The sequence below is a fragment of the Hibiscus syriacus genome, unplaced genomic scaffold (assembly GCF_006381635.1).
Source record: "Hibiscus syriacus cultivar Baekdansim isolate YM2019G1 unplaced genomic scaffold, ASM638163v2 tig00112408_pilon, whole genome shotgun sequence".
Taxonomy (NCBI): domain Eukaryota; kingdom Viridiplantae; phylum Streptophyta; class Magnoliopsida; order Malvales; family Malvaceae; genus Hibiscus; species Hibiscus syriacus.
Window position 1 is genome coordinate 1 of NW_024063325.1, and position 12,695 is coordinate 12,695.

A 12,695-nucleotide genomic window follows, 5' to 3' on the forward strand; every position below is an offset into this window, starting at 1 on the left:
CTGGAATAAAATCATATCTTGCTGTGCATGTATGTGTTATTATGAGCTAACATGCATGATATAATAACTAAAATAATTAAATATTAAAACTAAAATGAGTGCACATGAATGTAATAAAAAGAAACATGCTGAAAAGTGATTGTGGGTGCACGTGAAAGCAACTAAACTTGCTGTTATGTAATCAAATGATGAACATGTTATTATATGAATGTGGTGCACGTGAAACATGCTAAACAAATGGTAATATGTGTTTATGCAAATCAAATGATGAAACACGTGAATTAACTAACCATGATTTATGCATAACAAATGATGATCATGCTATTATGTGAATGTTTAAACATAAACAACACGTGAACTTATTTAAAACCTAGGAACTAAGATGAATGCAAATTAGCTACAATGATATGTATGCAAACTAGTATGAGATAATAACATGCTTAAAATGAGTTGTTGAACTTATTAAAAACATGATAGCATAGCTATACTAACATGACATCTAATGCATAAATAACATCAATTGCTCTTGACAACATTTGTCATGCCATCTGGCAACTGATTAGCATCAATTGATCTACCATTTTCATGCCTCTGCTTCCGATATAAATTCAGTAAGAGCTCTCTCTCTTCATGATCGATGTTTCTATCCAGTTTCATTGTTTCAGCACGTCCCACAGCCCTTAAAGGATAACATGAGAAGACCAAGTGGAACCATTCTTCCATATCTATTACCCTCAATCCAAAAAAGGAAAAAGTCAGACATGACACAACTTAATGTAGAAGTAACATATTTCAACCAAATCATGCAGATATTCAAGGGGAGTGGATGAGGTCAACCAACAAGCACATGCAACCAAATAAAAAGAAAATTCTTATAAGAAGCTCGTCTTTGCACAAGATGCAAATCGTATGCATCAAAGGGAAAAAAGATACTGATACCATTATGACCCAAGAACAATTGGTCTTAAACCATAAAATCAACTTTCAGATATAAATTACCACAAATGCATGCATACCTTGTCCAGTTGCAACGTGACCAAAGGTGGGAATTTTAGAATCCTCTGGATCCAGCTTTTGACAGTATCCTGTATCTGATTTTCATAAAGTGGATCAGGTTCACGTTCCTTACTAGTACATTCACGGGACCTGATACTTCTTTGACATAAGGTTGGTACAAGAATACATAAAATAGGAGGAAGTATCCTCAAACAATTTGAGTTAACTGTTTCACCTAAAAAGAGTTTATCTACAAGAAGCTGACACAGAACCATGGCCTTTTCTGGACCCCAAATATTTTCTTTTAACAAAGTAAAAAGGAAAGATGCAACAGCTCTTAGAGAGGGCTCTTCAATATCCTCCATATCTTCACCTAAAGTAGGCCATGCCTGAAGTGAACTCTGTGAACAGTTTTCACCATGAATGAGAGCACCATCAAATAAAATGTTGAAAATGGAATCTAAGATGCTCTCATAGGAAGAATAATTTTTACTCTTGGCAAATGAGACAAGTTCAGGTAAGAAAGAGGTTGTAGCACTTCCCTCTGGCCATTTCCATGTGCATAGTATTGCAGCAGCAACTCAAGCTCGAGAAGTAATCTCAGTATTTGCTGAAGCCTTGGTTGATAATGGTAAAGTGTCCAAGCCATCATCACAACAATGACTTTATGAAACCCAAGTTTATAAATAAGTTTATCAATTAAAGAAATGAACTTGTAGTTTCCATATGCCTGCATCCAACAAACACTTTCAATCTGTTAATCTTGAGTTCAACCTTGCTGTGGAAACTGATGATACTTGAAGAAAAATGCAAAGTGTATACATTCAGCAAACCACTTGTAGAAACTGTAGCACACACTAAAAATATCAATTATATGATTATGAAATACTATGTGTCACTATAGTTTCACTAAAAGAAGTATACTAGTTCGACAGACCACTTAAGACAGACATTCAAAAAAGACATTGAATAGCAAAAGAAAGGCACTTCAAACCATCCTACTACAGTTAAATTCTTACCATAAATTTGAAAGAGACGCTTGCATCATGAAAGGGGCAGTTAATAACATCATAACATGTGTGTGAGATATAAAAAGGGCACTCAGTGACTCACAGTCTCGTATATTCTTTCATTATATGATTTAGCCATCCATGGAATTCAAGTCGGGTGTGATCCCCCAAGGCCACATATCACCTTTGCTTAGAAGATGATCCAAAAGATTCTGTTCCTCATACTGATCCTGACAAAGATGCTCAAGCACATTTATGATCATAGCGCAGCACAAAGACATTTGTTGTTGTCTAGTTTATCTTCCCTGAAGACGGAAAATCTAATAGTGCAAATCAAGATAGTCCTTATTCTTTGTCTCACATCTTTACAGAAGCTTTTCCACAAATTGCTTATCTTGGATAGATAACCATGTGCTGATTCACAAATACCCATTTGTGCCTCAATCATTTTCCTCGACTCATCATCTAGAGCATCCTCTCTTGCTACAGCCATCCTATACTCCCAGTCAATAATAAACACAGCAGCTGAAATACTTGAAACCAAGCCTCTTTCCTCATCAAGTGCCCTTAAGCAAAAGAAACTACCCTCAACTATTCCAAGAGCAAAACAAGCCATATCAACCACATTTGCAGGATTCTTACTAGCTAACCCAAGGCAATTCTCTTCAGGATCAAACAAAGCACCAGCCTGCTTAACAGAACTGAAAGATGAATCCATAATAAAAGAATTTAGCTTTCTCAAAACCTCCTTGAATATCAGGACCATTGACTTCCTGGAGACAAATGAATCTAGATTGCCTTCGGTTGCACCCCCAAGAACAGAACTACAGATGGTACAAACAATAAGAATCAAAGCACAGAAATATAAATGCATAGATCAGAAAAATATTTATGGACTCAATATGAGACAATTCTCCATATTTATCAAATAATCAGCCTACTCTTTGTCAATGTTTAAGCAAGAATTTTAGGTCCGTCTACATCCTCAAAATCATTAATTTTGTTTCAAGGGTATTCAAGAAAGCAAATAACAGCTATAATTTTCTAAGAAAAATGGCAGGTCATGTCAGTCATTCACAGATGTCATGGTATGGGATGATGTAGTAGAACAATAAAGCGTATTGACCATCCTTATGGAACCATTTTACTTGTATTCTACAAAGGTTTTTTTTGCCAACAGTATAGCAATAAATTAACAATCTTCGAGGTAAATATTGATACTTGCTCACCAATTCCTGAAATTCAAATTGCAGAGGATAAAACACGTCATGCTTTTGCATTCACATACCACAGAAACTGTGCATCAGAAGTTCCAAAAGGAGGAAGGGAAGAGGCAACAGAAACAGCAGTTGCTTCAAGAAGCTCATGATGCCAATGATCTGGGACAGAACCTAGCCGATGAAAAGAACCGTCTCCCACTTTCCTCATCTCATTTCTAGCCTTCTCAAAAAGCATTGCCAACGAAGCTAAGTGATTTGAGTCAATGGAACCTGAGCCCTTAAAATTTACCAAATCAATGGCATATGTGATTATAGCATGCCACTGCTCATAGAAACATTCATCATCAAGCAATTCAAGCAACAGATCTAGTCGAGCACTGGTAATACTATCATGTCCATGCAAACACCAAGGAACAAATTTTTCCTTGTAAATTTGAAGAAAATACTCCAGCATCATTTCACCATCCTTATTGCAGGGAGGACCACAGAAAGGTGCATTGCTGCTGGAAAAAATCACTTGGGTAACCTTTCGTGCTCCAAATATTGAAACTGAAGTAGACAATAGCCTCACACCATCTACTGAATCCTGTGGTGGAGGAAAATCCAAATGTGAATGTTCAAATTAAAGCATGTGTAGATAAGAGACAATGCCATAGGCACATGAAAAGATGCCCTGTTTCTTCAACTTAAGAATTGGATGACATAGAATTATCATGAAAGAGATGAAAGGACAGCAGCAGAGCAAGACAAATGAAACACTGGGCTGGTTTCCCAACTAAACTAGAATTGTTTTGGTCATTCCACTTTCAGATGAAACAACACTTTCCATTTAAAATTTTCACTTATATTCAGAAACGAAAAACAAAGATGACAGAAAAACGGAAGTGCAATGAAAATCGTAATAAAGACAGTACATTTTAGGGAGTCTATGGGTACCGAGATTCGGGAATTGATTTCTCATCCAGCTAACAATGGCGTTTAAAAAGATTAAAGATACTTCAGGTGCCAAAGACACAAGGAGGTAAAAAAAAAACCTTAGTTTCAATCAACCAAGAACACTATGTAAAAACAATTTGCCTCTAGTATGATTACAACCAGCAGCAACAAGTTACTAGTTTTTCATAAACAACTAGTTTAGGATGATGTATGTACAGCATGGGGGCAGTTATAGCCATCCATCCCATCCTTCATGCATTTACATAGTAACATAAATAGCACAGATAAGCATGATTGAGCAACTTATACCTGACAAACATAAGGTGTTCATGCAATGGTAACTTACAAGTGATCTGACCAACGAGAAATACTTAGCCAACATCGGTCCGACCAAATGAAGCAAAGGCCAAGATTCACCCTTTTGCTTTGCATGTAGATCCACTAAGAAAAGAAATGATATAATTGGCTCTATATTCAATGTTGGCTGTTCTGTGGTCACTTTTTTTCTGAAGCAATCTCTCACAAGCTTCCTGAAACGCCACACAAAAGAAAGAGAGAAGGTTCTCTTCCAGCGAATAAATGCCAGAAAGAATTTCAACAATGCACTTTCCCAACTCCTGAAGATAACTTAGTGAATACTTGATGTTCTGCATTTCTGCTGTCTTCCCATGGAGAGGCTGATCACTATCCTGGTCTTTTGAGCTCACAAATGACAGTTAGTCTTGCCACAGAAGCTTCACAAGGATATCATTAATAAGGGTGATCCGAAAATGAGAGATGGAATCAACACTATCACAAAATCTGGTAAGTTGAGAAAATATGAGTTGCATTCCAAATAAAAAATAATAATACAAGTAGCAAGAATTGAGAACATCTGATCCGCTACACAAAAAGGGCCACAAAGTAAAAACTCTATTAACTCGTACCTAGAAGCATTACATAATCCCCAAAAAAAAACACTCTCTAAATGCCCTGAAAAATGCTAGCCGATCTGCATTCAGAGAATGAACTGGATTCCTTCCAGCCCATAGGTTAAGGAAAAACTCAAGAAAACATTTGTCTCCAGAAAATGCTTTAGAAGGAATAGTATCTAAGAATAGAACCAGTACTGGATAAGAAACTTGCTGAGATCCAAAGCATCCATTCCTGATAAAAGACCAGAACCAGTTAAATACAGATTTTTGAACATTCAATGTAGTCCAACTGTCAGGAAATCTCTTTGAAAATAGCAATATTGCATCCCACATTGAAGAATGGCAAGCAGGATTTTTTCCCTGGAAAGCACCAAGAACAGCTGTAGCAATAGTTTTCATATTTCCTTGATCAAAAGCCTGAGGAATGTTTTTTATGTAACTTCGTAAGACTGTGTATGTAGCTGACCGAACAGCAGGGCTTTGAGACTTCAAAAACTCAAGAAAATATTTATGAGCAGAAAAGAGTTTTTCTGCAAAAGAAATTGCAGTCGCCTTAGCCTTAGAAGCATGTTTTGGTTCAGCAGATATATTTTCAAAACCAGGTCTTTCTATTTGCACAGAGACCAAAACATCAAGAAGTGTGGCCAAAGCCAGCAATGAAGAAGATATCACCTGAAATTAAACAGAAATGAGGAAAATTACAAAATATTTCAGGAAGACATGATAAAGAAACCCAAGCAACAATATAATAGGTTTGGTAATGCTCCTCAAGTAGTGATTTCAGAATATATCAAACATTGTACAGGTTTATGTTCGAAAAATACATTGAAGATTAGCATGAACTGTACATGTAATTCCATATCAAAAATTATTTGTAAATGTAATTGATACCCTCATACAAGCATTTTTGCACAAATAAAAATATAAGGTGCATGTGCTGTTAGATATCCTCAAGGATTGGAGAGTGTTGGAGGTGGTTAAGAAAAATTAAGGACATTGATTTTCCACTCGGTAGCTCCCCAAAATCCATATTATTATAGATTTCCAAAATAAGTAATGCCACTCAGCCAAGAATCAAATGAACAGAAAACTTTTAGCATAAAAATAACCAAAAAAAGAGCTTACAATGAGATACTTATTGCAACTGAAAAGGTTAAGTAATATGGAGTTCAACACTTGTCCCTAAGAAAACCATATCCAGAACAGATCTATGAATACCTGCTGGTGCATCTCTTGCAACTAATCCAAAGCAACGGCTTTATCTTACAAATTTTGTGGAGTATGCTTCAAATTTTCTTCCAAATACATGAAAACGTCATTTGTGTATAAGTTTAAATCATCTAATCTGTTTTCCTGAGCAGGGAAGGCAGCCTGTTGTTTAAAACCAAATGGTTAAATAAAGAAAACCAACCGGTCAAAGCCCATCGCATCCTAGCATATTAACATGTTCACAAGTTACAACTAAACTACATGCATTATGCATATACTAGCAGTTTATAGGATGCCACGAGGATTGAACCTTCAGAAAACATGAATTTGATTCAAACCTGCAATGAACGCTTATAGGGATGGCAAAAAAACCCGAACCCGACGGGGAAAACCGAAAACCGAATTAAACGGGTCGGGTTCGGGGATGATAAACGGGGACGGGGACGGGGAAAACCCATTTATTTTAAACGGGGACGGGGACGGGTTTGGTAATCCCCGCCCCGATTACCCGATTACCCACCCCGATACCCGACCCAATAAATATTAAAAATAATTATTTATATATATATATAATATTAATAAATTTAATTTAAATAAAAAATATATATTTAATTTAAATATATATATATACCCGGCCCGATTCCCGGCCCAATACCGACCCAATACCCGACCCAATACCCGTTTAAATAACCGTTTGTGCTAAACGGGGATACCCGTTTCCCCGCGGTTTTCCCCGATTACCCGACGGGGATCCCCGTTTAAATCCCCGCGGTTTTTTAAACGGGGACGGGACAGGGGGACCAATACCCGGCCCGAACCCGGCCCGTTGCCATCCCTAAACGCTTAGCAGGTTGGGAAACTTCAGCACTTGGATCAAATTGAGAGAACCACCGTAGTCCCATCAAGGACTTCAAATGCGGCGCCAAATCTTTTCTGAGAAAACATGCCATCAAATTTAGACAACCAAGTTTTTATTGCTTAACAAAATAAGGTGAATGATTCTGCTAAGAACTGTTAAGGAAAAAAACAATTCCTTTTTTCTTTGTTCTTTCATCTTCAATACGTCACACCTCTTCTGACTCAATAGGCATGATATTTCTAAATAAATAACGTATATAACTGTATCAGTTTCTAATCTTCCATGAAAATCATTTTTCAAAACATTGTTGTTTGAGCTTTGTATTTGTTTCCAAATTATCAAACAAAATACTCAAACAAATAAGCATCACAGAGACCAAAATTTGTGGACTTCCAACATTCAGTGGATCAAGCCTTCATGATTGATCCTTAATATTCTTCACTACAACGTAATCATTAAGTTGTCATACACAAGAAGGTAAGAAAACAATATTCAATAGCCAAAAAAGGGGGTGGGAGAAATTCAAACCCAACAGCAGTGACAAGATTAGTCATTCTTTCATGAGTAGCTCGCCGAACCTCTCGATTATAGTCCAGCAGTAGCGTCTTGTATTCAAATGCCTGTATGAGGGAGAGCATAGCAATACTTGAACACATGAACCAAGCTTAAGGGTTGAAAAACTGTTTGCATCAAAAGTACGGTTTAAATGTTTTTCTTTAATATCTAACAGAAGTCAAACAATCAACCAGTCTTTTAAGTTCAACAATATCAGAGTTTCATGTTCCTATGATTTCTGAGATCACATTTGGAGTAACTTGTTTTCAGTTCTAATATTTTAGACTTCGATACGTACTAACCAATTTCAGAAACATTTTCATGTAGACCTCTTTGTTCTTTGTTCTTCTCCTCATGAAGGTGAAGTTCAAAATTTTCACCATGCCAACACTAGGAACTTATAGAAACTAGGTTTTTGAGTGCAATTCTGTTGATGCATCTACAATGAAAACTAAAAAGAAAAGACTAAAATCTCACCCATTGTGGAATGATAGGAACTATTTCCTTTCCAGACTTCTGCTTGAGCAAAGCAGACAAAGATGCCAGAGCTTTAAGCTGTTAATGAACAAGAAGTTGGTCAGGACATGTAAATTGAGCAGGTTATAAGTCATAACTTAGCAAAAAAAGGATTTCCCTCAATCATGAAGATATACTCAATTGCATATTAAATGAAAAATGTGATCACATTAGTCGAAGCTTGGGAGCTAAAGCTGAAAATATGATAATCGAAAAACTAAGGCATGTCAAGTGTAACTTGAAAAAAGTTTTAGAGTTCATCACAGGTATTGAGGGCTGTTTGATTCGGGGAATGATGTGGGATCCACATTCCCCTGAGAATGGAATCCACATTCCCATTTGGTTGGCGGTAATCTCATTCCTGTAATGTAAGATTATTAACAGTGGATTTTTTTGGATATATTATCGGAATGTATTACCTCCCTTCTCTTAGATATTGTTGGATTACCGACGTTTTGAACTAAAATGCCCTTAAATTTTTTTTCTTTAAAAAATATCCTTCTTTTGTCATTAAATAATAAAAATTCTACGAAGGTTAAATTACAAATTTATCTTTAAGTTATTTTAGATTTATAAAAAAAAAGTATATAATTAAAATTTTATATAAAGTTTAAGGGTTAAAATAAAATTTTAACCTTTCATTCAACTTTTTATATTTTCAATTTTATAAAAAAAATTATATAAATTTTAAATTTAAATTTTTAAAGAAAATATATAAATATCTTATATTAATATTATAGTAGAATAAACTTGTTAAAAAAATAAATATATAATAAAAATAATTTGATTAAATATATATTCTAATAATTTTTTATTCTTTAACCAAACACGATAATCTTATATTACTATTAAACCAACCAAACAAAAAATATAACATTCTCAGTAATCCAATTCTCCATTAATCTTTTACTACCACTGCCACCGTTAATTTACGTTCAGAACCAAATACACCAAAAAAAATATTACGTAATAGGATCCTTTCTTGCCAGCCTTTTTAAGTGTTGTGCCACTTCACTATCTATATCCTGCAATTGCAAACGATTCATGAAATTGGAAGAATAAATATCTGCTAACTTTATCGATTAAGATACAAAAGCTTTTAGCGGTAAAGAGGAACTGGATACCAAAAGAGGATTGGAATCTTCGGTGGAGAAAGTGGAATCAAGCCGGGAGCTACCGACGTAACCGCCAAATCCCACCGCATCGGCAGCCGAACTCGATGGCAATAGAGAAAAATGGCGAATTTTATGTAGAGAAAAATGAAGGAAAACCTGCTGCTTGAAGCGCGTGCCTTGCTCCTGGCTCCCTCACCCTTCTGTCTCCCCATTTTTGTGCACTTAAATTGAAAATGACGCCGTCGGCAGACGACGGAAGGTCTTGGTTTGCTAGCTGGGAAACAAGAGAAGAGAAAGTAGAAAGAGGAGGTAGCTGAATTGCCTATTGGGGAGTTCAAATATTTGGGGCTCTTTTACATGCCCTTTGCCTTGTCCCATACGATCAGAGGAAGGTTATATTAGTAATTATGAATATAAATTTTAGGCCACTTTCACTTTTACATTTAAAACATAAGCTTTCCAAAGAAAAAAAAATATTGTATAAAATATACAAATAATCCCTCACTGTAACGTATTATTTTGTTGAGTCTTTCGACTATTAAAAGCTAAAATGATCTCTTGACTATAAGACTATATTTTATTGAATCTCCTAATTATTATGAGATATAAAATAGTTACTCGATTATTTGTATATTCTATACTCATTCATTTCCGTTAAAACTTTGACAGTCGTCTGAGTTATATATTAATTTGTTAATTGTGATATGATAAAATCATATTTTAATGATGTCTATTGACATCGTTGTTGCTTTTAAGCACTGGTTCGACGACATAATGTTTCAAGTACTGGCTCGACGATTTAATGTAAATGGAGAGTTAATTCACAAAATATATCTAACAGCTTTAGGAACATATTTTACCATATCTCAGTAAACTGGCTATCATCTAGCTCAAATGATCGCTAATTTTTTTATGAAAAAAATGATGAATTTGAAATATATGAATAGTTGGATAACTATTTTATAACTTTTAATAGTTACGGACTTAACAAAATAATGTCTTATAATCTAAGGATCAGTTTGTAATTTTTAATAGTCGAGAGACATAATAAAATAATATCTTATAGTTTAGGGATCATTTATATACTTTACCCAAAATATTTTAATGTATTATAAGGTTAGTTATAGAAAAATCATATAAATTTTATTATTTTGTAAGAGGGGAGGGGAGGTTGTCTTAAGATCCAACTTAATATTAATATCCAATTAATATTAAATAATGTCTCTTATTACTATAAGTTTAATTCACATAAAAATAATAAAATATAATAATTTTAGAATAAGATTATAATATGATAAATATATAAAAATATTAAATTATATAAATTATTATATTTTCTAATATTTGTATGATTATACAAAGCATTGTTTAACTATAAATATAGAATAATTATAAAATTATAATAATTTATTTAATTAATGAGAATAATATATATTTTAAATGAAATTATAAAATTAATATCTAGATAATATTTAATTTCAGATATGATACTTTTTTGGTCAAATAGGATGAAGATGCATTTAACTAGAGCTAAGCAATGAAATTGAGAAAATTGAAAAATCAATCCGAATCAAACTATTTGGTTTAGTTTGGTTCGAGTTTTTTATATGAAAACTTTTTGAACCAAATAAAAAATAAAAGAAAATAAGTATCCAAAACAAATTTATTTTGAATTTATTGTAAGATAAATTTAAATAAATAAAATATTAAAACTAATAATGTTTTTCATAAATTTAAATTTATATATTTGCAATCAATTTAAGTTTTAAATTTACTTTTTTTTAGGTTGAGTTTGAAAAATAGGAAACAATTAAAAATCGTCGAATTAAATTGAATCGAATCGAAAACCGTGATTTTTATGCTATTCGATTTTGGTTATAGTTTCTATTTCTAAAATCCTGCAAAGTACATCTTAATTCAGATTTTAGTGAAAATCGAACCGAATACATCATTACGATAATTGATATGTATTATTAAAGGTACTCCTAAGTAAGAAACTTTGTCCTATATGACAAGACACATCATATCATTGTTTTCTGATTAATTGTTTATGAAATGCATGGATTGTTATTCGTACCTCCCATTAATTTTATAAAGAAACCACATAAACATAATTTTCTAAACACGAATTCCTTTTTTTTTTGTTACAAAAGAGGAAAAGTTGTATTAATAGAGATTAGAGCTTTTTCTCCAATTTTCCATGTCGAACTAGAGGGGTAGTTGAGCTTCAGCAGGCAGTCGAGCAAGGATGAAGATATCTGACGATGTCATGCGACCGAGATGGGTCATCACATCAGCAACGCATCTCTGTTTATGTGAGTAAAACTGGTGCTCCGCTATCGCTAGAGAAGAGAACAGATTCGGCTTGTAAGGGTCTGTTCAAAGGATGGAGTAGAAGAAGAAAAAATCTTGAAGACTTTACTACTGTCTATCTCAATCTCGATACGTCTAAAGCCTTGGTTCCAAACAAAATTCAAACCGTCAAAGAGAGCCCACAATTCGACATGAAGAGCCGAGCATTGGCCGACACTGCGATAGTACCCCAACATTCAGGTGCCATCTGAATCTCTGAAAACACCACCACCCGACGCTTCCATAGAAGAGAGGCTAACAGCTCCGTCTGTGTTCAATTTGATAGGTCTAGGAATTAGGGGACGCCAGGTTTGTCTCCAATTCATGTTCTTGACACTTGGGATGTTGGAAGTTCCCTTAGCTTGAATGTATTGAGCCTAGGAACGTGTCGACTAGATAATGGCCGAGGTAGACCAGATCTCACCACTGAAGACAAAACTACAACGTTGCTTCCAAAGTCTCCAAAGCAAAATTCTGAACAAGTTCCTCTATGAGTAAGCTTCATTCATCGACCCTGTAGAGCTATTTAAGTTATTATTCAGCCAATCCATGAGATAAGGAAAAGAAACTTCTTGTTAAGTTAGGAGGGTGATTTGAGTCCACAGCATCCGGGCAGTAGTGCAATCCCAGAGAATGTGAATGACCGTCTCGTCGCTATTCATGCACACCAGATAAGAAGTCATCCGTGAGATTGTGTCTTGCTCTTCCCACGTTAGTCATAAGTTTATTCTGGAGGATCAACTAGATAAAGTTCCTAACACGTTGAGGGTCATCAAAATTCCACGCCAAATTCCAGATCTTATTTTTCTCATCTCAATGGTCATGGTGTAAATTGTGGTAGGTAGGGTGGTCAGAATCTTCTCCTATTGAACGTATTTTTCCTGAAATCCAATTTTGTAACCCTACCAACAAACAAACCAATCTTAGTAAGAATTTTCCTATTGAACATGTATTCAGGCAAACCAGGGAAACGGATCCAAGCCATGACGGTACACTTAAGATGTGCTGAAGTT

General features: G+C 34.7%; 1 long non-coding RNA gene and 1 pseudogene across 1 annotated transcript; both read right to left on the minus strand.

Moving 5' to 3' along the window:
- Positions 1 to 553: 553 nt before the first annotated feature.
- Positions 554 to 9,611, minus strand: LOC120179214 (annotated as a pseudogene).
- Positions 7,449 to 8,497, minus strand: LOC120179233. The gene is made up of 2 exons (XR_005521599.1): positions 8,177 to 8,497; positions 7,449 to 7,764 (listed from the first exon to the last, which is right to left on the minus strand). It is a non-coding gene; the product is annotated as an uncharacterized LOC120179233 (long non-coding RNA).
- Positions 9,612 to 12,695: the final 3,084 nt, after the last annotated feature.